At 35.6% G+C, this 26,594-nt stretch overlaps 1 protein-coding gene across 1 annotated transcript in view; it reads right to left on the bottom strand.

The window, feature by feature from the left end:
• Positions 1–26,594, bottom strand: part of Ten-a (Teneurin-a transmembrane protein) — a 426,087-nt gene that overhangs the window by 316,775 nt on the left and 82,718 nt on the right. The window contains exon 2 of the mRNA XM_089070549.1: positions 5,051–5,086. The gene's annotated coding sequence lies outside the window, so the exon portion shown is untranslated. The remainder of the gene's footprint in view (positions 1–5,050; positions 5,087–26,594) is intronic.

Genomic DNA, 26,594 nt, shown 5'->3' with positions numbered 1-26,594 from the left:
TTGCAACGAATTCGCGGAATTTTAACGAAACATTGATTTTGATATGCTTAACATTTGCAACCGCTGACAGAGGAATGTGTGGAGGATTAAATTCACTAGTAGCAGGTCGCTGAGCTGTCAACAGCTGTTTGTTAAAAAAAAAAGCCATCGGAAAGCAATGCCAAGTTTCGGCCACAACGATGTTTCGCAAACGCTTGGAAAATAAATGAAAATACTGAACATCGACCAAACGCGTTTATGGAAAGTAATGGAAAAAAAACGAGTTTAACGGTACGTTTGTGACCCAATTCCCATTTAACATTTTAAAGTGCCGCGACTCTTTTAACTCCATTACAAGAACGATATTTAATTAACGGGAAAAAAATGTTGAATAGTTTCGCTGTAGTTAGTCTTGAACTTTCCAATGTAGACCGACGTAAGAACCGCTCGCAAGTCGGTCGACTCTTAAAATGTCCATGGACTGAACATTTGAAAGAACTTTATAAATGCTTCAGCGATTGTACCCACTATGTTGTGATGTCGTACATCTTGAATTTACACAGAAAACTGCATGTCCGCAGTCTTTCAACAACTGGGAAACCACACTGGCGCAATTTTACAAACCGATGTAAAAGTGCGCGAATCAAAATTTTCTTTTGCCCCTTTTTTCCCAACATTTTTTTCGGAATATTTGACTGGCACAGGAAATGTCTCGCTCCACGTCGATATAACTGCAGAAAAGATAATTTCACGTCCTATCAATTTCGAAGAATTTCAATATAAAAAACATAAACGCTGTTTCACATGCATATTTCACATGCTTAGTTTCCGATCTAGATATATAAGCAGCAAAGTGAAGTTTAATTTGAAAGAAAATAATTTGAAAGTTGAAGTTTAATTTTCAAAGAAACACTTGAATGAATTCCATATTTCTTTCTTAGACTAATTGAATGTTCGTAAAATATTTACATTGTTCTCGATTTGGAATGACGAAATTGCGAAAATACGCGGAATTAGTGGACGATCCGTTGAGAAAAGTTGCCGCCACCATGCTATTCTTCTTTCATTTCCACCAATCAATTTCCTTCGTCGTCGCATATCCGCCCTTCCTACCCGACCGAGTCAATTTAATTCTGATTAATTACGTTTTAATTAATACAAACGCCTTTTCCGAACAACCTTAGGCTACCAAGTCTACGGACGGGAAAGGGACTTGCGAACGGTACGGCTTCTTTTTGTGCTTACTTCTCTGCCTTTATCTTGAATGAAATCGAGGCACGATTGTCTCGGAAATCCGAATGAGAAAGACGAGTGACTCTTCAATCCGGGGTCGGATTTTTCCTGCCATAGAGGATTAATGGAAAATAATGGCTAGCAACGTAGAATTGCGGTTGAGGAATCTCGTTATTTCCCCGTCGTTCATATTTATTTGTGACAGAACTGTTCCGGTACAACTATGCGGAATTCTGTCTGGTAATTGCTTGAACACGATGAATACAATCATTTCGTATCGCGTCATTTGTAATTTTTTTTCCATTACCGTTAAAGGCAGGAGTTTCATACATCTATGAAAGTTAAATCGGAGCAAATTTAATAAATACGACTTAATCAGAAATTTCTCTTGCGCGAATAGCTGAATCGAAGGTTTGACTCTGGTTAAGGATTATACGCTTGAGAGCAAGAAGAGATCGGAGAAAGAAACAAATCCCAGCTGAAAATTTTCCTGATAGATTGCTGCACGGTAAAGAGCGCAGTGGTAGCAATTGTGATATTGCTTTAAATCAGTTTTGTAGCATAAAGATTGTCACGATTTTTATTGAAAAAAACTCTTCAAATGTCATAAACTAATTAAAATTATATATTATATCTATATGAAATTTATTTACCATGTCAAATGTGCGGTTACATGACTAATGAAAGAAGCTAAATTATTTCTTCGTAGATTTTCACGTTACGCAATTACGCTTATATTACTATAAATCTGCTACATCTCATTTCGTTTAATCGGATCTTGTATGTAACAGGATTAAACGCGCAATACTCGTTTCATATCCGCGCGTTTGCGGGTGTGCGCTTTCAAGACTCATTTCCCGTTTCTTGCATTAGCGAATTTCTCCGCATTACTCGCAGATAAAATCACGTTATAACGATATTCAAAAGTTGAAAGCTCCGAGCCGTAGTAATAATTGTTCATAGCGGATGTCCGCGCTCCTCTCTTCGTAGGCGGACGATCTTCTTTATCTCGACGGTGGCACAGTCGGTTATCAGAAGAAAACGCATGCGGCAACTGCTCCACCTCGAGATTTCCCGAGCGGAGAGAAGCGGAAAAACATTCTCACAAAGAAACTCATCGTCTTGCAGCTGCAGGTAACGTCGGTGCAGTCCGTTGCGGTGCCTCCCCAAGATAATGTTAATATCCAGCTCGGTTTTGTAATTGGCAATTATTTTAGCTTACTCCGCTCTTTGTTCTCCAACGTTATTCCGGCGACGGTGCTCGCCCAGATTCCCCAAAGAATCCTCGAATGTGCCTGCAGCTGCGCCCTTTACGCAATCACTTCGGGGCTAAGCCGCCGTCGCCGACTCGTATCCCCCGACGGCCTGGAACTTCTCTTAACGCGAAACGTACCGTCCCATTTTCCGTTGAATCTCTCCTGCTGCTACCGCGGGACGCCGAGGAAATTCGGGATCAGGATTTTCCAGCGACTCTTCCCCAAGACTTACGGTAACGGGATGAATATTTTCGCGGACGTTATCGCGAACGGTCGTGTCAGCGGCGTTCGTTTCGCGTCGAGAGCGACGTGCGTCCACCCACAAGGAAGACGGATAGTCAAAAGTGGCATCGAGATCACGAGACTACGATTCGGGCGCGGTTTTAACGGTAAATGCGAGGCGTGGTTTCCGGACTTTGGCGTTACGGCGTGCGCTATCGAGGACAGGCATAAATCGCGAGTCCCGACTGGCCGCGAATGAGCGCGTGGAAGCGCACGTACAGCCCCAGATCTCTCTGCGGCGTACGCGCGCACAAAAGCGAAAGGTTATTAACGAGCCTAGATTAAACTCGATAACACGCCGCGACGGTATCTTTTGGCTCATGGCGATGCATGGAGGTGCCCTTTGCCGGCGCCGCGCCACACACTATCGCCGCCTCCCTCGTTATCCATTTTCGCCGTTAACGTTTAATGCATTCCCCGAGCGGGACTGGCGCGCACCCTGTGCCAGTCGCAAGCCTCGACTCCACAAATTTTGCAAAACACCGATATAAATCGTTTGATAACGCGCATGGCCCTGGGCGTCGATATATATATATATATATATATATATATATATATATATATATATACAGCGCGGGAGTCGACGGGGCAGGCAGGTGGTAGCAGGGGGTAGTAGGACGGGTGCAGAGGCGAGTATGCAGGAAAAGGGAAAGAGAAAGAGGGTGTGGGTCAGCTGGAAATTTGGCGATACGCCAGGCGTACCGACGACGCTCTGCGAAGTGCGCACTCCCGCGCCAGCCGGTGCATCGCGTCGCTCGGCCGACCGAACGTGTCGGATGACGTAGCCGATATCGCTAATTGCAAAAACTACCACCACGGAACATCGCCCGCGGTATCCGCACTCGTACTTTTTAACCCGCGCTAACTCGTGCGCGTCGCGTCCGGTTTTGAATTCGATGCTATCGCGAGTAATTTAGACGTTTCTTTTAACGTGAAACCGCAACGCCAGCGATGTCACTCATTGATGTGCGGAATTTCGCCAAAACTTTTCTAATATCCATTCACGCCGGACTGTTAGACATGTTTTCAACTGACATGGCTGTGTACTCGACGATATACCGTGAATATTTTAGCGTCACTTCCAATTAATATGGATATAAAAAAAGAAAAGAAAGAGAGAAAGAGAGAGAGAGAGAGAGAAAGAAAGAGAGAGAGAGAGAGAGAGAGAGAGAGAGAAATGCACGAATATATAATAAAAAGATTAAAAAAATTTCAACCCGTGAAAATTCATACCGCAGTGCGATAGAAAAATATGAAAGTGAATCGCAAAGCGTATCGGACTTATTCAACCGAATAATAATACATTTTTAAGAGAATATTAAATAAAATAGAGAATCGCGAACGCGAAAGTATTAAAATAAATTCATTCGGATAAATTCACGCTCGTTACGTCCGCCATAAATTTCAACCTTTAGAATTGCAAAAAATCCGCGGTGAGACTCCGTCAAGAAACGTTTCCAAGGTCTGTGCAACGGCACGGACACTTACGGCAATTAAGCATTTCTCCTCTACAGGATCCACAAACTCTCCGAGAAAAAACTAAATAAATAGAGGACCACGGTAGTTCGCCTTGCACGGGGGCAGGCCGCGAAGGACGAGGTCGATGTGGATACGCGGCGGTTGGTAGTGCCAGGGAGCTTGTGCAAACACAAAAGCTCACGGCTGAAGATAAACAGTGAGACTGTAAGCTGCAACATACCTTCGGGCATTGCGCGGTGGATAGGATAGAAGGTAGGAAGAGCCGCAGGAGGAGAGAAATACACGGACATTCTGAGCTCCTTTCGAGAAAACGGAGGAGAACGTAAGACGCGCGCGGAGAAAGCCCTGGCGAAAAGAACCACCTATAACGTTGACACCTATACCTAACAGCCGAAGGCACCCCGCCTCTTCCGAGGAAGGTCCTCTGTAAACTTACGACATTAGACCGTCTGGAATAAACTCTCGTCTTAATAGCGAAAGTATACATGACGCGTAATCCACTTTGTTTTCTCCTCTGTGGTTCGCGCGAGATTTTTGCGTAACACGGGAATGTCTCCCCGACGTTTCGTCGTGAATCTTTCCAGCTCTCGTTGTCGAGTTTTCATCGCGTTTCAGAGTGCGAATTTCACTCGAACGGAATTGTCGAATAAAAGTGTTGCTCGTAAAGCTCGCATAAAAGCTGCGAGCTTGCACGTTACCTTTAAACATGCGGAACATTGAAATTGTATATGCTATATTAATGTGTGCGCATGACATAAGCAAATCTTAATTTAATTTTCTCCTCGTGCAGTATTAAATTTTCAAAGTCTGTTGCGTCTTACCCGTTGTGATTCCCGTTTGATAGATCAGAAATCGTCCTGCAACAAACGCAAATAATATTTCTAATTAATTATTATTAATACATAAACATCATTAATACATAAACTAATATTATTAATACATTAATACATAAACTAATAATAAATATGCATAATTATACCATTTCATTGGATTGGAAATAATAATATAATTAAATTTATTAATCGTGCTGACTTTCTCCATTTTGATAACATCAAATAAACGAAATATATAATTTCAAGTTATTATTTCTAATATTTGGAGATATAGCATCTGTAATTCATATTGGAAAATGCACATATAGCATTTATATTAATATGTAATTAGGTTTTTTATCTCTCTCAATCGAATTTAAAGTAGCTTCGAAAGCAGCAGTGGGTTAGAGTATATTTTGGAGCAGCTAATCTAGCTTGAAGTCTTAACTTGTAAGTGGGTTAGAGGACGCGTGCTCATCGCCCGTGACAGAGGTTTGCACTTCAAAACTACGTGACGTGGCTTACACCGCGTGTTCTCGGAAAAGTGATGCGTTGGTCATTACTTGCGGAATATTCGATCGCACAGGAAATAATTAATTCGGGCAATGTCATTAAAAGTCCACCGAAAGTTAAAACGCGTTAAATGACACGTTTATCTCGGTAAACCCAACATTTTCAAAGCGACATTTTCGGTGCGATAAAAATAACTCATAAGAGGGATGAATGCAATTATGAAATTAAATAAAACTTATAATTTCATTAGAGGAACATTGTGAATCATTTGTACACCTGGTCCCTTTTTGTTTTGCAACGGGATAAATAATTAATGCCAAATAATCAATAGACTGATGCGCGCGGAATGAAATAAAAAGATATAGCTTTTATGCATAACACACAGCGGCCACGATTATCCATCGAATTTATCACGAACATATCTCCCGAGACCTGCATGTGTCGGGTTCGTGTATATAATTTATTATCACTTCGCGTTACTAAAAATGCCTTTACTGATTCATTCGCAGACGCATAAAAACCACGCCGCCATACATTACTCCATGGAGATCCTTGTATCCACTTTACGCACACACAATCAACCTCGCTATAAAGCGCACCTCACCTAGCAATATTTTTCCCTCCACTTTTGCGTTTCACAACTTTGAACATGAATATGAAAGGCAATGGAAGTCTTGGAAACTTCATCACTATATTCTTTCATCAACTTGTTATCTCATCAAACATTTTACGTCATTTTTCGGTCGATTTTTCTACGTTATTTTTCGCAAACTTATTAAATATTTGACAGCCGGATTTGTATTATCACAGTCTCTCGATAACCCAAATCTCACTAGAATATCTCTTTTTTTTTAGTCCTCATTTTGCTATAATAACATGACTTCGTGAACTTCGTTGTTGTATGTGAAGTGGCATGCGCGGATATAAATAAATTTCGTTCGTAGCATTCAGAGGCCAAAAAGTCTAAAGCTAACTGAAGTTGTACCGAGTTCGAAACTTGCTCTACGAAGCACAGAAGCAGTAAGATCTTGCACAATGCGTTACAGGGTGTAGGGCTCCCTTGTTAAAGATTAGCACGATTCTAGAAAAGCTCTTCGAGAGTGAATGAAAGACACGAACAGGGATATTGTTTTCTTGTCGCGTGCTTCGAACTAACTTTGAGTGGATAACAGAGATACAACAAAGTAAAAGCAAGATATCGCTAAAGAGTGAGCCAAGATTCTGAGATCGATAAAGAGAACTTTAATCAAGGCTAAAGTAATAATGTTATGAAGAAGAGACAATTGGATTAGATTTGAAACTTGTATATACTATATTCATGCTGGATAACATTTTCATACATGAGGATTATAATAAATATGACGATTCAATTAAATCTTTGACATAAGAAACATATACTTTTTTGTGATTGATCTCCTGAGAAAAGTTGTATTATATTGATATTGAAATTTAAAAAAATAGACTAAATTCAACATAATTAATAATATTAATAATAATCAATAATATTCAATAATAATAATAGTCAATAATATTTTATAACAGTTTTAATATTAATTGCTTGAAAATAAGTAATCTTTTTATTAAAATCATATTAAAATCATATTTTATTAAAATCATATTTTTATTTCTAGGCATATTTATATCTCTTTTGAAAATTTATACAGTAAAATCTTTATCTTGTATGAAACTGAAAGATTGGATGGACCATATTTAACGTTTCGGATTGTTCACGATTTTCGTAAAATTTTTGAATATCTAAATCTAGATATAAATTTTTAGATAAATATTATATTTATTAATATATTAGTCATAAAATAAATTTTTATATAAATTATTTATGATATTTCAAAATGTTTTTATGTTTATTACAATTTTTGTATAGTTATCATAAATATTTAATAACGATTACATTTGATAAATGTAGATATGTTTGCATATGCGTTTTTCCAAAAAGAATAATTAATGTTGACATACATTTGGTTACAAGAGCACTGGCCGTGGCCTGTAATTACGGATACAAACGCTCCATTTATTTTTATCCGTTACATTAAACGCGTACGTCTTTTTCTGCTGATGCGGCGCGTGCTGCAAATCATTCTGTTGGAGCAATTAATTGGGTCAAAATCATTATCGGTCTCTCCGCTGATATAATTAATGATCACGACTTTGAACAGTTAACTTCAATTACCGGATCTGCACCGCATTCATTATTGCACTTACTAACTGTACACACACATGCGTCTAGACGTAATCTCGTTAATATTAGAAGATGATGTTAGAGTTACGGCGCGCTATTATTTAAACTACTCCATGGAAACCATGTAATTCTACGGATATAACTTACGTTTACACACACACACACACACACACACACACACACACACACACGCACGCACGCACGCACGCACGCACGCACGCACGCACGCACGCACGCACGCACGCACACACACACACACACACACACACACACACACACACACACACACACACACACACACACACACACACACACACATATAGACATAGTATTGTATACATAATTATAATTTATATATATTTTGTATGAAATAATATGATAGAAAATTTGAGAAGAAATTGGACATAAATTTAAGAGTTACATTTATATATTTAAAAGACAGTTTTAACTATTCATTTTAGCCATTTATATACGCTTCTATCTGATAAATAAGCGTCTAAAGCTTGGAATTTTTATATTGTACGTTAATGTTACGTTTTTTCGTAAGACTAAAAATAAATCAATACATAAACTTGTATGTTACAATATGCGATTGCATAGAATAAATTTGTTTCTCGGGGAAGCGGGAAAATCATATAGCATACATATATGTTTCAGAATTTAATAAAACTAGAACAGCACACGAGAACAGTATAAAACGATCGAAATAAAATAATTTTCTACCAGCTAGCCTGGGAAACTCTGTGGAATGGTAGGTTACCGATACATGGAATACATAACACACGAGATGCGCGCATTAAGAGATCAATATTTGATGTTGCGACACTCAATAGATGAATATTGTTTTTTAAAATGTATTTTCAAGTTTATTTTGCGACTTTAGACTTGCGAGCCTTTTTATCATTGATGGAAATATGAGAAATTTATAATATGCAATATCAATAAACATGAGGCATCTTAGCTAAGTCTATTGCATTGACAGAAAAAATTCTGTTTGGATTGCATTTGGATCGTATTTATCGTATGCAAAGCGTATACGTTCATCATTCTTCTCAGAGTTTTTCGTATCGTCCTCCGTCTTATGTTGATGTAGTCAGAAGGCAGCGCGTTCTACACACAAAACAACCTTGTCCCGGGAACATTCCGGCGCACGTACAACCCCGGCGTACGATACCCCTTTACCAGGAGCTCGACGAGCGCGAATGCTGGGTTTCGTTCGTAGTGGCTGAAGGAGGGAGTTGGGTCTCCAACAACTTGAACAACTTCACAATAGCCCCGGCCTTTGCACGCCACTCGCGAAATAAACTTTGTCCGCGTAACTTTAAAATTGATGATCGTGCTGCCGACACATGTAAGAGTATCCGAGAGAGAAATACGATGTCCGTCAATGGCAGTTTATCAGGGTGGCTTTATCATCGTAAGGATAATCGATGATGGTTTGGCAATCATCATTATCACACGCGTATGAACGTTTTATTTACTTCCGCGAACGGTATTACGAAAGATATGTTTGTAAAGAAACCGTAGAAAAGAGAATGAGTGGAAGAGAAAGCTCTTTCGGCCGGACTGTCTGTTATACAACACTCGAGGAGATACTTTTACATAGAACGGAAGTACAGATGTGACAGTTACAAACTCTCACCGATATCACCGGTTGTACGACTGGTGAGAAAATTTCAGATCTGCCCAAAAGCAGCCGGACTATCAGACTATTTATGTGCCTCACATTTGGTTTGGTTTCATTGTTACGAAAAGAACGTAACTCACTGTACTTAGATGCAAAAACATGTGCATTTCAATGGAATCTGAATCAAAGTTGAATTTGGAACGGACAGTCATGTGTGATGTGTGATATGTAAATGTATCTTTTCTGTCCTCTTGCTGTTACATAAATAATGAAAAAAATCGTATGGGCTTTTTTACTACTCAAACTGATCCACTGATTGTCGAATAACTACCGAAAGCGATAATATCGCTTTTAACCTCGAACTTTTCCGAACAAGACCCAAGCGAGACACGGGCGACACTGAGGATCCGCGGATCCGCATTCGGGGCCCCGCTTCTTTCCGGAGGACGGGCGCGAAACGACACTTAATGAGGCACGATCATACGACCCCGGACTGCCAATCATCGGTTTTTAGAAAAAGAGTATTCGTACCTCTTTGTTTTTCCAAACGGGACAAGAATATTCAGGTTCATAGCCGCTCACGAATCGAGCAGTTCGCCAACGGTACCAATAAAAAAATGCCTACTTGTAAAATATCTCGTATAGTAGAGAAATATTCTGCGATCATCGTACATAATATAAGTTAATAGCACAACTTGGAATTAGAATCAGAAATATATATTAAAATATAACAATACTGAAGGAATAATAACTTTGAAGCTGATAAGCGATTAAAATTGATCAAAAGCATCGCGTACAGTTTTTGCACTCTAGAATATATTTCCATATATTAATTATACTTATACAGTTACTGTTACATTTTTACAGTTCAAATGAAATTTTTAATACTATAATATTCCTTTACATAAATATTACGCGTATTAGTAATAAGTTAATTATTAACAGTATATGCAAATTATTAAATTTTTTATTTTAATGAAAACTTGAATAATTAATTAATTACTTCACTTAAAGTACATAATTATATTAAATAATAAATTTAAATTTTTATTAAAATGAAGTTTCTCTTTGTTTGATAAAAGAACAGAAATTAATTTATTATTCATTTATATTTTTGTAATCCAAAAATAGTAAAATTATATACTGTTATAAATTAAGAAATTAAGAAAATAAAATGAAATCGCGGAAAAGAAATCACAAGTTGAAATTTTAATTTCTTAATTTATAAAAACTTCTGTTTTATTAAAAGCATAGAACTTTGCTCGTTGGAACAGAAATTTAGAAAGGAAATAATAATAAATGAATCAATCCATAAATATACTTTTTTCAAACGAAAATAAATTTTATTTGTCGAGTCACAGAAATACTAGATTTTAAAAATTAATTGAGACATTAGATTTAACGTGCGGTAATATTCCATTTATCGAAATTTATTTGAAATATCGGAAGCAGAAGATACATGGCATGCATTTATTTTATAATGCACATTAAAAATTTTGTGGTGACGACAAATTGCCTAGCTCACGATGCTGAGCACTCATTTTTTGCGGCATTTTTACGGCATACTGTTGCGTGCACGCGGTCACTCATTCGCGCGGTAGAACTCGAATATGACGGCATTCGTATGTCGTACTCTTTCACGATCGCGACAAGTAATGGAAGACTTCAACACGATTATTCTCTATGATTATTAGCGATATAAGCCTACGTTATTAATTAACTCTCACGATTAATGACGCGTAAACGTATCGACGCAACGATTATTTATCGAAGCAGATATTTCGCGCGATTTATTCATTTAATGTGGAAATCGAAGCAGTAGAGGATGGGAATTATAAATTGCTCCCCATTGCTATATTTACAGACGATAATTATATTTTTAACGATGCTTATATGGATCTCGATATATCGCGCTTTGAATTTTTTACCAAATTAAATAAAATTTTTTCACTGTTTTCATCAAGAGTATATATTGATATACGCACTAGTAGACTGATTCAAATAAAGAAAAATTTTAATTTATTATTAATTATTCATATTTATTTTCTTTTATCTACATTAATATTACAAGCCTCAGTAAAAACAAGCTAGAAAATATTTCACAGTATACGTACCCAAAGTATTTAAAATGCATTAATTTGTAATCGCATTTATTTTGACAACACATTAGTTTTATTTTATTATAGTTCGTCCATCCATTTTATATAGATAATTTATAATTAATTTTATAATATTTCAAATAAAATAAAACTCAATAAATATTATAAATATTATATAATTCAATAAATATAATTATAATAAAAATTTTTTTATATAAATTATTTCAAAGTTAATCAATTATATGTTGATTACATATTTAATATAATTTTATTTATTGAATTAATTACGGATCGATATTTGTATCGATAGGCACACATATGAGCATAAATACAAACACCATGCGATACTATTGATTAACTTGGATTACTTATGATTTGAAAATTATTGTATCTCGACATATCGGTCCTAATTAATTTTCAATATATTTTATTAAAGTATTTTATATTGCGATTTTGCGGAATGTATATAAAAAATAAAAATATGTGTACAATTTTTTATATCACGTTTTGTTATAACGTATTTTAAATTAGAGAAGGAAAATTAAAGAAAAATTAAATATTAACTGTCGAATAAATTTAATTACTTAAAAGTAAGAACTGTTTGATTATTAATTATTTAACCGTTTATTAATTATTTTACCGTTGTTGCTAAATTAATGTAATGCAAGGAAATCGATATTTGTTATAAAGATAAGTCCACAACGTCCAGAAATTACTATTAAATGCGTTGTAATGAGTAAGATAAAATCAAATATCTAATGAATTACTAAAAAGGAAGTTTAACAGTGAACTAACTGTAGAAATCTTGTTTTAACTACGATCCGTATTATAATAATCATTAGAATTTCAATAATAAAATGTGGCACTCTCTTCTCTCGGTTATAACTATTATTTTTGTGAATAAAAAAAAACACAATTATAAGATTTTTACAAGAATTTATCGTTAAAAAAATTTAACAAAAAAAACATAATAGGAAATTGATATAACATTGGAAAATATAATATAATATTACGCAACAATGAGAAATAACATTTGCCTATTACTACATGTACATTTATCAAATTGCACAACGTTAAAAGTTCATTAGCGTAGGTTCATGTACTTTTGGTTTAATTACAACTATCTGGTGCGGAGAGTGTGGTTGTTAAAAGTCAGTCATGAACGTACATACGTCAAACCAAACGAATGTAATTTAAATTACCTATTTCAGACCTGTTAGCCCGGTTTGCTTTTCTCCGCTTTGATTAAATGTTTCAACGTGGATATTTATGAGATACGAACACAGCTCGACCAAGCGTCGCTTTAAACGATTGCATTTTCCGGAAAGTAGGATACGAAAAAGATAAATACGACCGGCCCATAGGAATTCTAATATAATTACGCGGCGAGGCGTGGATCTTGGTACTACAATAAGTGTAATACGTGCTACGTTTGCACAATGCGTATTAATCCAATCATTACGTACTAAAACCTGCGCCTAGCCGAGAAGTGGCTCTTACAGCCACCACATTCCCTCGAAAGCATGCATTAACAATCTAAGCATCGAGCAGATATTGGCCCATGTTTTACGTTTATTCAGTTACGCTGGGTGTACATACGTTTTACACATCTGTGCGAATTCTATTTTCCTTTTTAGATAATTAATACCGTTGTTGAATAAAGCCATTCACATGTTATATATACGTATACATACGTATGAATCAATCTTCATTTTTGAAAATTATATTTCAGTGAAGAAATAAAATGTTTTTTTACTTAATCATATTAATGAAAATTTTATTTCCGTATGTCGTAAATTCGTGATAATGAGTGACAGATTGTTGATATTATTATTATTATTGTTGTTGTTGTTGTTGTTGTTTTTGTTGTTGTTAATATTAATATATAGAATCATTTAATTTTTATTTTATTCTCAGAAAATAAGAAAACCAAGTCTTTAATATCAAACAAACACAATTTTCTACTTTTAAAAAATCAAGCTTCTTTCAACAAAAGGAATTAAAAAATATAGTATATAAAAAAATGTTTGAAATATGCATTTTCTCAGTTTAAAGTAGCTGTAATACTTTTCAACCAAAGATTCGAAAGCAAAAATCTTACAAATTATTAAACAAAGATTACTTTTTCATACAATATCGTTACATTATTAGTTTCTATTTAATTAGCATTTCTCTCTCTAATTTTCTGATTGATTTTTGATAGAAAAATTGACATAAATGACAATTTATGAAGCATGAAGTATGATTTATTATCAAAAATTTAATTTATTATTAGTATTATTTTCAGTTTTGCTAAATCGCAAAATATATCATATCTCGTATAAAGCTGAACGCCAGTTAGCCGATTATCCAAGTAGTTGCATGCACCTATGACGATCTACACCTATAAGCCTGAGATCTGCATTGTGGCCAATATGGAGCAGAAACAAGACGATATAGCTCTATAGTGACGGGATATGCGGGGAGTGGATAACAGTTACGGCATACGGTAACGCGCCAGTATTGACAAACATCTTCATTAGCTCCGGCTGCCTGTGTACTGTCTGCCTACAAACGTTGTATATATATGCCGCGGAGCCATTCTCTATCCACCTGAGCATACCTGCGCATACCTTCGGAGCTGTAGATACGGGCAGTAATTTGCCAGGATTGCTACTTGATGCGAGTTAAACCGACACGTCCGCAATGTCTCGACCTCCGCTAAATCTTACGGCACATTATCGGGGCTGAGGGAAACCGTGCGACTGCGGTCGTCCATAAATCGAGGGACATTTTAATCCTAATTCAAGTCTCAACATCGTACTGCTTACTTTAGCCTAGAAATAGCATTTATACATTTATACATATATATATATATATATATATATATATATATATATATATATAAATGCCTGTCATTTAGAATAACGTCCAATTGACACTTAATATCGCATTCTGAAATTACAACGGAATATCGATAAGCAATTAAAGAATGACAATCGCAAATGACGCAAATACAAATGTGTGTGCTTTACCTAAAATAGATTCGCAAAACTAATTATTAAACTATTATGTAGCATCAAAGCGCGATTTATAACTTTAATACGGCTAAATAATTCAGGAAATAAACAATTGCAATGATGTGTCTCCTATAAAAGCTTAAACATGCTTCAAAATAATATTGATGCACGTGATAAGGTAAATAATTAATGAGAGTTTGTGTCATAACAAAATCTATATATAAATCATACTATGATATATCTCATATTATGATATATTACCCTAATAATTACTTTATATCGATCTTTCATTTGTTTTATCTCACTGCATAAGTTACTAGTTATGCTTCTCTCTCTCTCTCTCTCTCTCTCTCTCTCTCTCTCTCTCTCTCTCTAATAATATAAAAAATATTTTAAAAAATAGTTCGAATTGTGTTAATGATATACGTAATGTAATGATTTGAGAGTTTGAATTTCAAAATATTGCAATTACAGCTGCAAGCATCTTTTTTTATATATCTGTGCATATTGAATTAAATAATTTGCAATGTTTACGCTGATTGATCAAGAAGCTACTTCTTCATATATATATATATATATATATATATATATATATATATATATATATATATATCTTTTTCTGTAGGAAAATTCTTGGAATTACAAAATTATTCAAGCTGAAATTTTATTCATGTTATTAGCAAATCTCGCTAGAAAAGATAAGAATAACGTGAATTAATATTTCATATGTGTAAAAAGTCGTAATATATATAAAATCGTTAAAATACGGTTAATGAAACATAACGTAATAATGGAATCATATTAGTTTTCATTATGAATATAATATAAACTCCTGTGACAAATAAATGCTATTACCGTATGATTAAAATAATAACTAATTATAATAATAACTAATAAAAATAATAAATAATAACTAATTATAATAATAATTAATTAAAATAATAATTAATTATAAATGGAATAATCAGTTTTTTTTAATCAAAATGCGCATATGAATATAATGAACACAAAGTTATCCTAAATTAATCAATTTCTTGAATAACAATAAATTAAATAGAATCGAATTTTTAAGGCAAACATTTGAGTTTATAATTTAAATCAGATTTGTGTAAGAAAAGGTGCCCAGTCTTTATTATACTGTACACTTTTCGAAATATAATTTGGTAAAAACTCGTTTTTATTTTTTGTGAATGGATCGGTGAAAAATTCAACATATTGTGAGATATTGTGAGATCTTTTTTCATTTTAGTTCGAACGATTGCCATCTGTTCAATTTTTGGATACACGAAATACATTTTTCAGTTTTATTCGGCTCAGAAGATTCTAGTAAAAAAAAAATAACACACATTTTCCTCACTGTAAAATCATTTTGTCAAAGAATATCACTTTTTGAAATAAAATAAATCAATGAGAGAGACATCATGTTAGATGTCTATCGTGATATTTATCCAATTTATTATTACTAATTTATTTATATCTATAATGTATATTTATATATCATAAATAATTCGCAATTATTTAAATGTTCAATCGAAAAGTCATAAAAGAGGCTTGAGAAAACTATTGCTGCAACTCATCCGAATACCGAATATACGAATGTATCATATCTGTGGCGCAAAGAGGTAATGGTCATGATTGTATTACCAATTCTATTTGTCGCAACAAACGAACTCCGTCCGGTGCTATCTCGCGTATTGTTGTTGACACAGTCGAGTTCACTGTTTTCAACTGGTCTTGCAGTAATTAGAGTCTAGAGTACACGTGCTTTCTTTTAAACCCTTGAACTGAGTCCTAAGTATTCTCTTTGTCAGAAACATAATCGATACTTTTACGACCGTATAATAGCCTCGATTTTTTGCAGAGAAACGAGCATACTCCCTACAAAGAAATTAATTATCTATTGCTTACACGTAATTATGTACAGCGTTTGTTACTGCAATAATACTGTAACGATAGAAAATAAAAAAAAACGAACTGTGCTAATAGGTTCAAACATCAAATTATCGTTGAAATTAGGGTTTATATTTTTTAAAGAGGTGTGGTATTTTATTCAATACTTATACAATGTATCTGCAATGTTCTGCACTTTCAGGAATGATTAATAAGGATGTCAATCATAATTATTATCATTATACTGATCGCTCGGACAAGAACAATGACAATAGCCACGATTACACCAAAAGTAATATTCACGGTATTAATAAATTAGTCGGTGATAGGCAAGCACGATGTAACAACGTCGTTTATCACGAACTTGTCCATTCATCGTTACGAGGATTAGATTAATTACCGAAAAGCCCGATAAAACGGCATGCCTGGCACCTAAGTGCAGCACGGGCTCGTCAATCAAGCCGGGAAGTAATTCTTACGCGAATCTCCAACACTAGCATGCGACGAGTGCAATGAAAACTGCAAAGAATGGAACAGATAAAATATGGAGGACAGTACGCTACGTAATAGTATGCGATGCATTCGAGTCACGTTGAATACGATAAATCTTCTTATTGTCATTGTGTGAATAATTTTTTTTTTCTTATTTTCGATGATAATGAATTGTTGCGATTAAAAACGTTGGCGATAAATGCCACAAGTAGTTCATGAGCACATTTATTCGAGCGGCGACGACGAGCGAAGAATTACATTTCCAATGTGAAATCCGACGTACCCGCGTAGCAGTACGTGAGTGGTAGTGTACTGTAGTTACAAAATAGATCATGCGATCTCGACGATGATGCCGACGACACATTGCAATCGTGAATGGGGACGCTCGTGGCTCCCGGTCAAGCCTGGATCGGACGCGTCGATAGGTGGTGCGCGGCCGTACCATTATTTCCGAGAATGGCATCATTTTCGATGCTATTACCCCGAGTACGCCCGCACGGAGAGTCCAACGGATAGACACAATGGCAATGTTTGCGCCATGCGGGGATTGGAAGATAGCATACGTAGGCGCGAGTGTAGATTAGGCTGATAGGTAGTACAGGGGCAGGTCTGGCCGAGCCACGATATGCTTACGAGATTGATAATGCCGGCACGTCGGGATCGAATGGCTCCTAGATAAGTAGAATCCGATATATAGATGACGCTCTGCTCGAGCGTGCGTATGTACATAGCGCTATGCCTAATTGCTCGTAAATGACGGATCACGATGTCAAGTCGGGAGGTCAAGCGACTCCTCGACGGTGTCTCCCAGCCAAGCCCATCGTCTAATCCATCCGTCCATCCATATCCCTATCCATTTAATTTTGAAGCCTGAAATCGAAACGTCGGCTTTTCCTATTTCTCGTTGACGTCTCTCTCTTTCCCTCTTTCCCTCTGTCATTGTCGTTTTAGAGATTTAAATGTGGGTCATCCTACCCTTTGTCGATTACGAGCTATCCGTTCGGCTCGTCGAATAACGATGTGACGCTGCAAAAAAAATTCGAAACAAAAAATGTGTCAGAGTATTTAGTTAAAAAAAAAAAAAAAATAAAATAAACGTCATGCGATGATAGGAATGTATTATTAACAGCAATAACATACATCGTAAGTGACGTAAATGTATAAAATAGCGGACAACATTAAATAACGCGTGGTATTCGTCCACGGTATTTATTTAACGTTCTATTTATTTCAGCTACTTTTAGAAAATACGATTTGTAATTAATTTCTGCTAATCATGATGTAAGAGCCATGACATATATTCCAGTTCACGCGAGAGTCTCTTTAAGAGTAAAATTTTATACTTTTATAGCGTATGACTGCACAGAAATGCACTCTACGACACGCATATCGCACATATGCATTTTGAGTATGCTTGACCACGGGCAACGCGATAAACTTTACGATCCAAAACTCGTTGCTCGTAATGAATTTGCAATATGTTGCAAACGGAGCACGGGACGTGCGACATGCGGCGCGGCGACATGAAAAGTATGACTGTTTGTCATCAGGAAAATTAATATGGACAGAATCACATTCGCTGGAGAATTTAAAACTTCGAATCTCAACGACGCGACTTATTTCTCAAATATCTATATATATAATTATCATAAAAATATTCACCAAAACTTGAATGTATTTGTTTATCTATTCAGAAACGTTTTTTTTTTCACACAAAAATCTAATTTCCAAATAATATCATTAATTTTTCTATTCCCTTTGATTATAATTTATATTTAGTTCTGTGTCAGTAATTTGAACTGATAATTACGGATATTACTCTTCAGTTTTGTTCATTTATGTTCTGTGACATTACTAAGTATCGTCGACGTACCATACGTAATTGATGAACATGATCGATGCATCAGAAGATTATGATACTCATTGTATCTCCAATGGTCGTAACGGAATGTCGGCTTCGCCCAATAAGAGTATCCTTACCGTGAATTGAATCCATCTATCAAGTCCAGCCGTCATGATTGGTGCTTAAGGGTGGTTTGTTGCTCGGCTTAGAACAAGATACCTTGATTGAATAGCGGGTGATATACGAGCGTGGATAACGAAAAAGACGGCGCAAATCTGCGGGCTCAAAAAGTTTAGCCGATAAATAACCCTTAACGAGCATCGCGATATAGATACGAATTCGATAAAGTGCAACGCTTTCGAGATAACGTTGGTACCCCTCAAGAATCTTGTTATTGATTATTACTTTAGAAAAATTTTTACACTAAAAAAAAAATTGCTTTATCTTAAGATAAAGCGAATCTAATTACATTGGCTATGAATAAATCTTAAAATTAATATAATAAATTATTTATATTCAATTATAATAACATAATTTTATTTATTTTAATAATATTAAAATAAAATATATCACGACTTAAAAAAAAAATTTCAATTTATATTAAAATTTGATGTAATTAAAATCTCAGATATAATTAATATTAATTTAGCAGATTGTTCAATTACAGTTCTGTACATTAGTAAAATGTAGGTTAAATCTCTCTCTCTTTCTCTCTCTCCCTCTCTTCTCAAATTTTATATATTTCTATATATAAATTTTACCAAATATCTGGTTACTAAAATTTCAACGTAAATTAGATTATAATCTCTCAATGGCATTAAATAATATTGGAATTAAATTAACGTATCGTTTCTCTTCAGAAATTTAATTAATACAATAATCAAAATTTCTATGAACAATTACTTTATTATTAGAAAAATAATTCGTATTAAATTGAGAATCAAAAAATTAACATTTGTCGGTGAATATTCATATTTTATTACCATCTCGCATTTCCGCTTATTGCGACTGCTTATTTCTAATATTTTTCCGACTCGATATTAATTGTTCGTACTTGTGACAGTGTTGACAGCGCTAGGAGTCTCGTTACTAAGTGCGAGATGCATGCATTATCCTTTGTTCCATGATAGAATATGCGGCTTTTGGTACCGACCAGCATGAAGCAGTACATACGTCATTGTCCAACGGGTGTTCTGCGGTGGTAATTGTCATTTGATCTCGGTAACCCTCCCATATATACGTAGCACCCGCAGTTCCTATCCGCCTCGCAGACATTCATCATTTACAGACAATTGCCTCAACTTGCCTTGCACGATGCGTAAGCTACTACTAGGTAACCCTAGTGAGGGCATCCACCGACGTTCATTGACGCAATATATATTCCGCATGCGATTGCAATCGTAAGACGACGTCGCGCATAACCGCGACGTGCCTTTGACGAGACATCGTCACCTGCAGAATGTAATAGTTGACTGCATCGATCGATACCGCGGGATGATATTCACGACGATGAAAAGAAACCTCGCACCCGCTTCCGCATACGCAAATGATTACGTCGCGGATGTTTGAATATCAATATTATCTTTTTGAGAAATAAATGCTGATTCTCGATCGCGAGGCAGTACCGTTGAAACTTGGCGAGACTAATCGAGGAGTTTAAGCAATTCTGTCATCATTTATTTAGCCACTTTCCACCAGAAGATTCTAAAATCAGTCATATTATTGTAAATTAATTGAAGCTTTTAGCGCTTAACAAATTTACGTTGAACTTAGCAATCAAGCAAAATATTTGAGCTTATCTAAAAGAAAGCAATGAACCGTTAATTTACTGATCTCGCCAAAATGATATCGAATATATTATTATTTTATACGAAAAAAAGTTGTTTATTATTCAAATTGTATTTAATTCTTCTATCTGATTAGCGTAAAGTTCACATGCGCAATGAACTTTACTATTTTAAAAATTTTATATTGATTACATATTTTTCAAAGCGGTCCTTGTCGCAATATATATTTCACTTAAGTAAAAAAAGTTACAGTTGAAATATAGAATCTTGGAGACTTCATCAACACTCTATTTTATAAACCTGTTAATTAAGGACAAGACTCATGATCACGTTAATAGGAATATCTTGAAACGCTTTATGAATATTTATATACACCTAGCTTCTGATAATTATACTAGAAGCCGCCGGCAGGACATGTCTCTTACCGTTTATGTCTACTTTTTATTTTAAAGTTTATTATCTTTTCGTTTCTGTCCTGAACTAGCGATCTATAAAAAAATTTAGCTTTATTAATTTTTTTTAATAGATAAGATTAGAAAACAAACTAATAGAATACATATAATTATACAGCTTTCGACTAATCTAAATATTGTAAAATTGTAAAATCAAATCATCCATTATGCATTTAGTTGTTACTTGAAGATACATATAATATAAATGTCCTGAAAAATAACACGTCAAGTTGTTGAGTTTAATTTGAAAGCAGAACTACTGCGAACAATGTGTAATTAGGAAAATAATCCGAAAACTCAGGTCATAAAGAGAGAAAGGCAAATTACATACACTAATTATTTGCATAAATATTTATGATAAAGTTACCTGCTTGCAAGAAACATCTGTATACATCTGTATATGAATCCAGAATCCAAAACGCATATGCTGTAGGTAAATGGAAATTAGGAGAATGTGCTTCTGAAATTTTCACGTAATAGGATAGCGAAAATCAGCTTAACGCGAAATCACCGTGAGATGCAAATCCAGATTTTTACAGTATGGGGATTTGCCGCTGAGATCTCTGTCCGCGCAAAATATTTGGCTTGGCGCATTACTAGTCAGACACCATAGATCTGAACGGGAACACTCCAAGGTGGTAGTCTAAATCTACTGCGGTTTTGCCGTGAATCTCGGAGGTAACATACCGAGAAACTCTGTTTACGGCCGAATCCTCAGGATCGCTAAATCCAGGTTACTCATTTCCTCTACATCGACCTGGATGCACGTAAAGCGTTTTAATGAATTTTCCGCGCGAGACGAGCCGCTAAATGCTGCAAATTTAAGAGAGCAATGTGTCGTCATAATAATAATAATTTTGTAGCAAAAATTTACAGAATAACAATTTTTTTCTACAGAATAACAATTTTTTGTCTGAAAGACTAATTTTGAAATATTATTAAAGACTAGATATAATTAATAGTCAGAGAAGTATAAATTAGATTTTACGTTTATTTATATTAAGTTAATGTATCACTGTTTCAATCATTTGTTTAAAGACTATAAAATAGAAATTTAAGTGCAATGAAATTTTAAAACTTTTTCTTCTTTCTCTCTCTCTCTCTCTCTCTCTCTCTCTCTCTCTCTCTCTCTCTCTCTTTTCCTCTCTTTCTCTAGAATTTTTAAATGGAAGTTTAGCTGCGTGTGAGGAATATGTAAAATCATTACTTCTCCCACTCAGAGATGAGCTCACCCGACCGGAAGTTATTATGAAGCAGAAACGAGAATAAATCTCAACGTAAATCACGAGCGCGAACGTTCCTTGGAATTATTCGCGTTGTGGATTACGCGTTTACATTCGAAGTGGACGTACGTTTAGGCAAGGCAGAAACTCCTTCCTTTTCCGAGTCATGAAAGCAACTAAAATTCGTATCACGCCACCTGCGTAATATTGGCTGCACGACTTATCGCTTTTCGCTGCAACGCTGACCAATGTAAATACACATGCCCGTATCACCGGACACATCCGTTTCATCATCCGGTTTCTATTTGCCTTTCAACGGAATCAAGAGACATTTCGTCAGATAGAGAAACATCAAAGTGTCGTTTTGCTGCAAGTCCCCCCCCCCCCAAAAAAAGAAATTACATGACGCGAAATTAAAACGTTCATATTGTTAATTGCAATCGTTGCTCCATATTTTTATAAAATAAAGCCTTTTCAACGAAATTGTTTTTCTACGTAAAATTTAAACGTACAATTTAAACATTTATTAAAATACTAAGTGTTAAACTAAGAAAAAGCGTGCGTAGAAATGCAGAAAATATATAATAAGTCTGTCTAATTAAAAGAACGCCTTTATAACACACAGCAATATTGAAAGAAACTTTCTAAGAGTCGCAATACTGTGCAATATACTAAATATATAAAATACTATTCTGTATACGAAGAAAAAGAGAAATGCGAAATTAGCAATAAAATAAACTGAAAGAGGATAACCCCGTCTCTGTACCGCCAGAAACAGAGAGATAATAATAGCCTTTGAATTTGATTAACAAATCTTATCGCAGTTAGTTATATCGGATTCTGGGAGGGATATAAGAGCTTCTTGAATGCAAGGAAATAAATATATGTATTGTCTATAAGTTACTCTCTATACACATAAATGGCTGTGGATATTAATGATGCAAAGAACCAGTGGCTGTTTTACAGTAGAAAATATTTTCAAATAATAATTGGATCAAATGCAATATAACTAAAAAGAAAAGAAATGTTTCCTTTGATATGATTCGTTAAACTTTACAGGTCTTAGAAATATTGCATTTCTCAATCCAATTTACTTTTCCATTATAACGATGGATACATTTCTTCTTACGATTTTTAAACTTTAACAAAAAAATATTTTTATACTTAAAATATTATATCAAATAAATTTTTTATCTCTGAAACTATCGGTAATACTGACTAAGTCAAGGGAAAATGGGATGGTAATAAATACTAATCTCCATGGAATTGGCGCGTATTCTCAGGGCAGAAATCTCTATTTGGTCAGAAAATCGATTATGTCTTCGGCAGCGGCAGCCAGACAGTCATTCTAAGCTAAACAAAAAAGTCGCTGATGCGTTGTCGGACTTCTGCTCCTGATATGCAAACGTAAGCTCTGGCCAGAGATATATGTATACATATACACATATATCTATATATGTACGGCAAAAGGGTCTAGCAGATGTAGGATTACCGCTGCACCATTGCGAGAGGACCTATAGCGTGTGGTCCCGAAACGGTTCGGTGCAGAGGAGAGTTGCCGGAGAGCTAGCTCGAGCCGAAAGAGGGAATGGAATAGCGAAGGGGAATGGCGAAGGGGAGAGGGAGAAGGAAGAGGAAAAGGAAGAGAGTACGGTTTCACCCGAATGCATCGATAGTACGGTGGCCCAGTTCTCTCTCCCTCCTTCCCCTTTTCATCTCCTCCTCTGATCTCTCTCATTTTCTTGCTCTCCTCGTCTATTCACCACGCTCGCTTGCATGCTATCTTTGTTGCTCTGTTTACCGTTGACATCTAACTAGTTCTGGCTCCCCCTCCTTCCCCCCCCCCCCTCTCTCTCTCTCTCTCTCTCTCTCTCTCTCTCTCTCTCTCTCTCTCTCTCTCTCTCTCTCTCTCTCTCTCTCTCTCTCTCTCTCTCTCTCTCTCTCTCTCTCTCTCTCTCTCCCTCCCTCTCTCTCTCTCTCTCTCTCTCTCTCTCTCTCTCTCTCTCTCTTTGTTCTCTCACATCACCCTATACGAATTTATAGGTGACCTCGTCACTACACATTCGCAGTTCAATAGAGTTACGATGATATAGAAGTGATTTCAGAAGTCTTTGAAATTGCATACGAAGATATTTCTAAAATTGCATCGCAAGAAATGCGTCGTACGTTATTATCATGCCTCTACGTAATTACGGATTATAACGGATTTTGCAACTCTCGCAAAGACAGTCGTACGAATTATCGTGTCATATATCTTGCGTACTTGTAATCGAACGTAGATAACATATACGCTGTGACACAGTGACCGCAATGCATACGCTAGGAAACACTTGCGATTAGAATGGAGATTCGCAATTGCCACGAACAGAGAATTATATTGATTACAACACTCATCAACAATTAATTTCTCGGGAGCTCTATCTATTTGTAATGTTAGCACATATACTTCAATATCCTATATAGTGCGCAATTGCAAACCGCAATTCTGGTCCGCTGAATGATTCCGAGCCAACATAATGTTTCCTCGTAATTGAACTGAACATATGCTTGAATTGAACATGCCTTTGCGAAACGTTGGACTACACAGAGAAAGAAAAATATACAACCGCACGTTTAGCTAAACGAAATAAAGAAAAAATAACATCGCACACATAACATGTTCAATAAGTATTATCTTTTATTAGTTTTCTCTAGATACGGTCTTTTATATTTACTTATTGCAAATTTGCATTCCCAAAGGTTTATTTTTAATTATTAAAGTAAACAAAAAAATTCTGTAGTATCGCGAATCTAAAGCTGGGAATATTTTCAGGACTTTCTATGATTGAGTTTGATATATAGATATATATGTGTGCGTGTACGTACGTATTTATATTCCTACAAGTCTATTCACATTTTCGATAATTTAACAAACTCACGCGATGCTTGAATTAACAAGCATATGACGAAGAAAGTACACTCAATATTTCAATTAAAATCTATGGCAGTTTGCGGATTTGCGTCACAACGGTCTTACTATGCGAACATTTGACGATGTTCGATCCGCACATTGGACCGCAAACCTCGAGGTTACAAATTATTCGCAATCACGCAGAGTGGTTTCCCTATATCCTTCGATGGCATGTTCGTGGAAAATTAATTTGGTTCCGAGCCTTAGTTGCAACGCCGTCCGAAGATTCATCGTGACGCGTTCAAACTTGCATATCACAGTTAATTGAACAACCGATGTTAATACAAGAAAGTTTAGAGCTTTTACAACTCTGCATTGTAAAGTAACATTTTAAAATTTCTTCAATAATTTATGATTTCGATATCAACGTGTGCACAAAAATAATGCGATTTTCAAAAAAAATCACTCCACATGTTTTAAAACCGACAGTTTAGCGAGGTTTCATATTTTGTACTCGTTATCGACTTTACTTCGCACCATCCGGAATAAATGTACAATCCTTATTTCAACCTTTCAACTTGATATGCACATAGGAATTTAAAGTTCATACCCCCGTGTCTGCATGCATACACCCGATATCCCTGATGTATTTTCACTCGCGATATCCATCGATTTTGGCGAATTATGAACGGTATCCAGTCATCTGCGGCGGATCCCGAGGAAAACTAGCTATTACCTAGCAACGTTCTTAATGGTTGTACCAAGCGAAGTTCTTGGCTACCGAAGAAATGACCCGCTTTACTATAAATTCCAGATAAGCCGAGGTTTATGGACGACGTACAGTTAAGACATCACGCCCGCGCGTGAAACGCATCCCATCCGCGGAAAATAGTCCGCGCAATTGCTGTCTTCGTTTCTATTCGTTGATATCTCAAAGGATCACAATGACTCGACACATGACTCAACACTCACTCATGTGAAAAATATTTTCATTCTTAACATATAATCATAAAAAATTGATTAAAAGAAAAATTAGAATTGGTGTCATTTCATATAAAGCAGATTTCTTTAAAATTTGATACTAATTATAAATTAATTTATTTAATATTTTAATGGAAAGAAAAGATACGTCACGTATAATTTTGCTATATCCAGATGTAGGACGTTTACAATTTACCGCATTAGAAATGGGAAATCCGAGAATCAGAGGTAAAATACAGAATCGGAAAGCGCAATTTATAGCTTGATCAATATTTAAATGCTCAAATGGTAGTCGAAGGGCCACGAATGAAAATTAATTTCGTCGACGATGCCTTTTCGTCGGCATCGGTGCAGCTTTAATCGAGAGATTTATTTTTGCCGGTGTCGGCCGTAGTAAGATTAGTTAATCAACGCTGAAGATTGGCTGTTTCCGTCGCGAGTGGTGCGTCGGGCTTCCTTCAAGTTTTAGCGACCGACGGTGTCTCCGGGCTACGTTCGCCTTCCTTAAACTTGAATTTTTCATCTAATTCCGACGGGGGGTCGAGCGAACGACTACGCGT

The sequence above is a fragment of the Pogonomyrmex barbatus genome, unplaced genomic scaffold (assembly GCF_055798465.1).
Source record: "Pogonomyrmex barbatus isolate J1 unplaced genomic scaffold, ASM5579846v1 scaffold10, whole genome shotgun sequence".
Taxonomy (NCBI): Eukaryota; Metazoa; Arthropoda; class Insecta; order Hymenoptera; family Formicidae; genus Pogonomyrmex; species Pogonomyrmex barbatus.
Note: the sequence above shows the minus strand (reverse complement) of the source record. Positions and strands in the feature narration are given on the sequence as shown.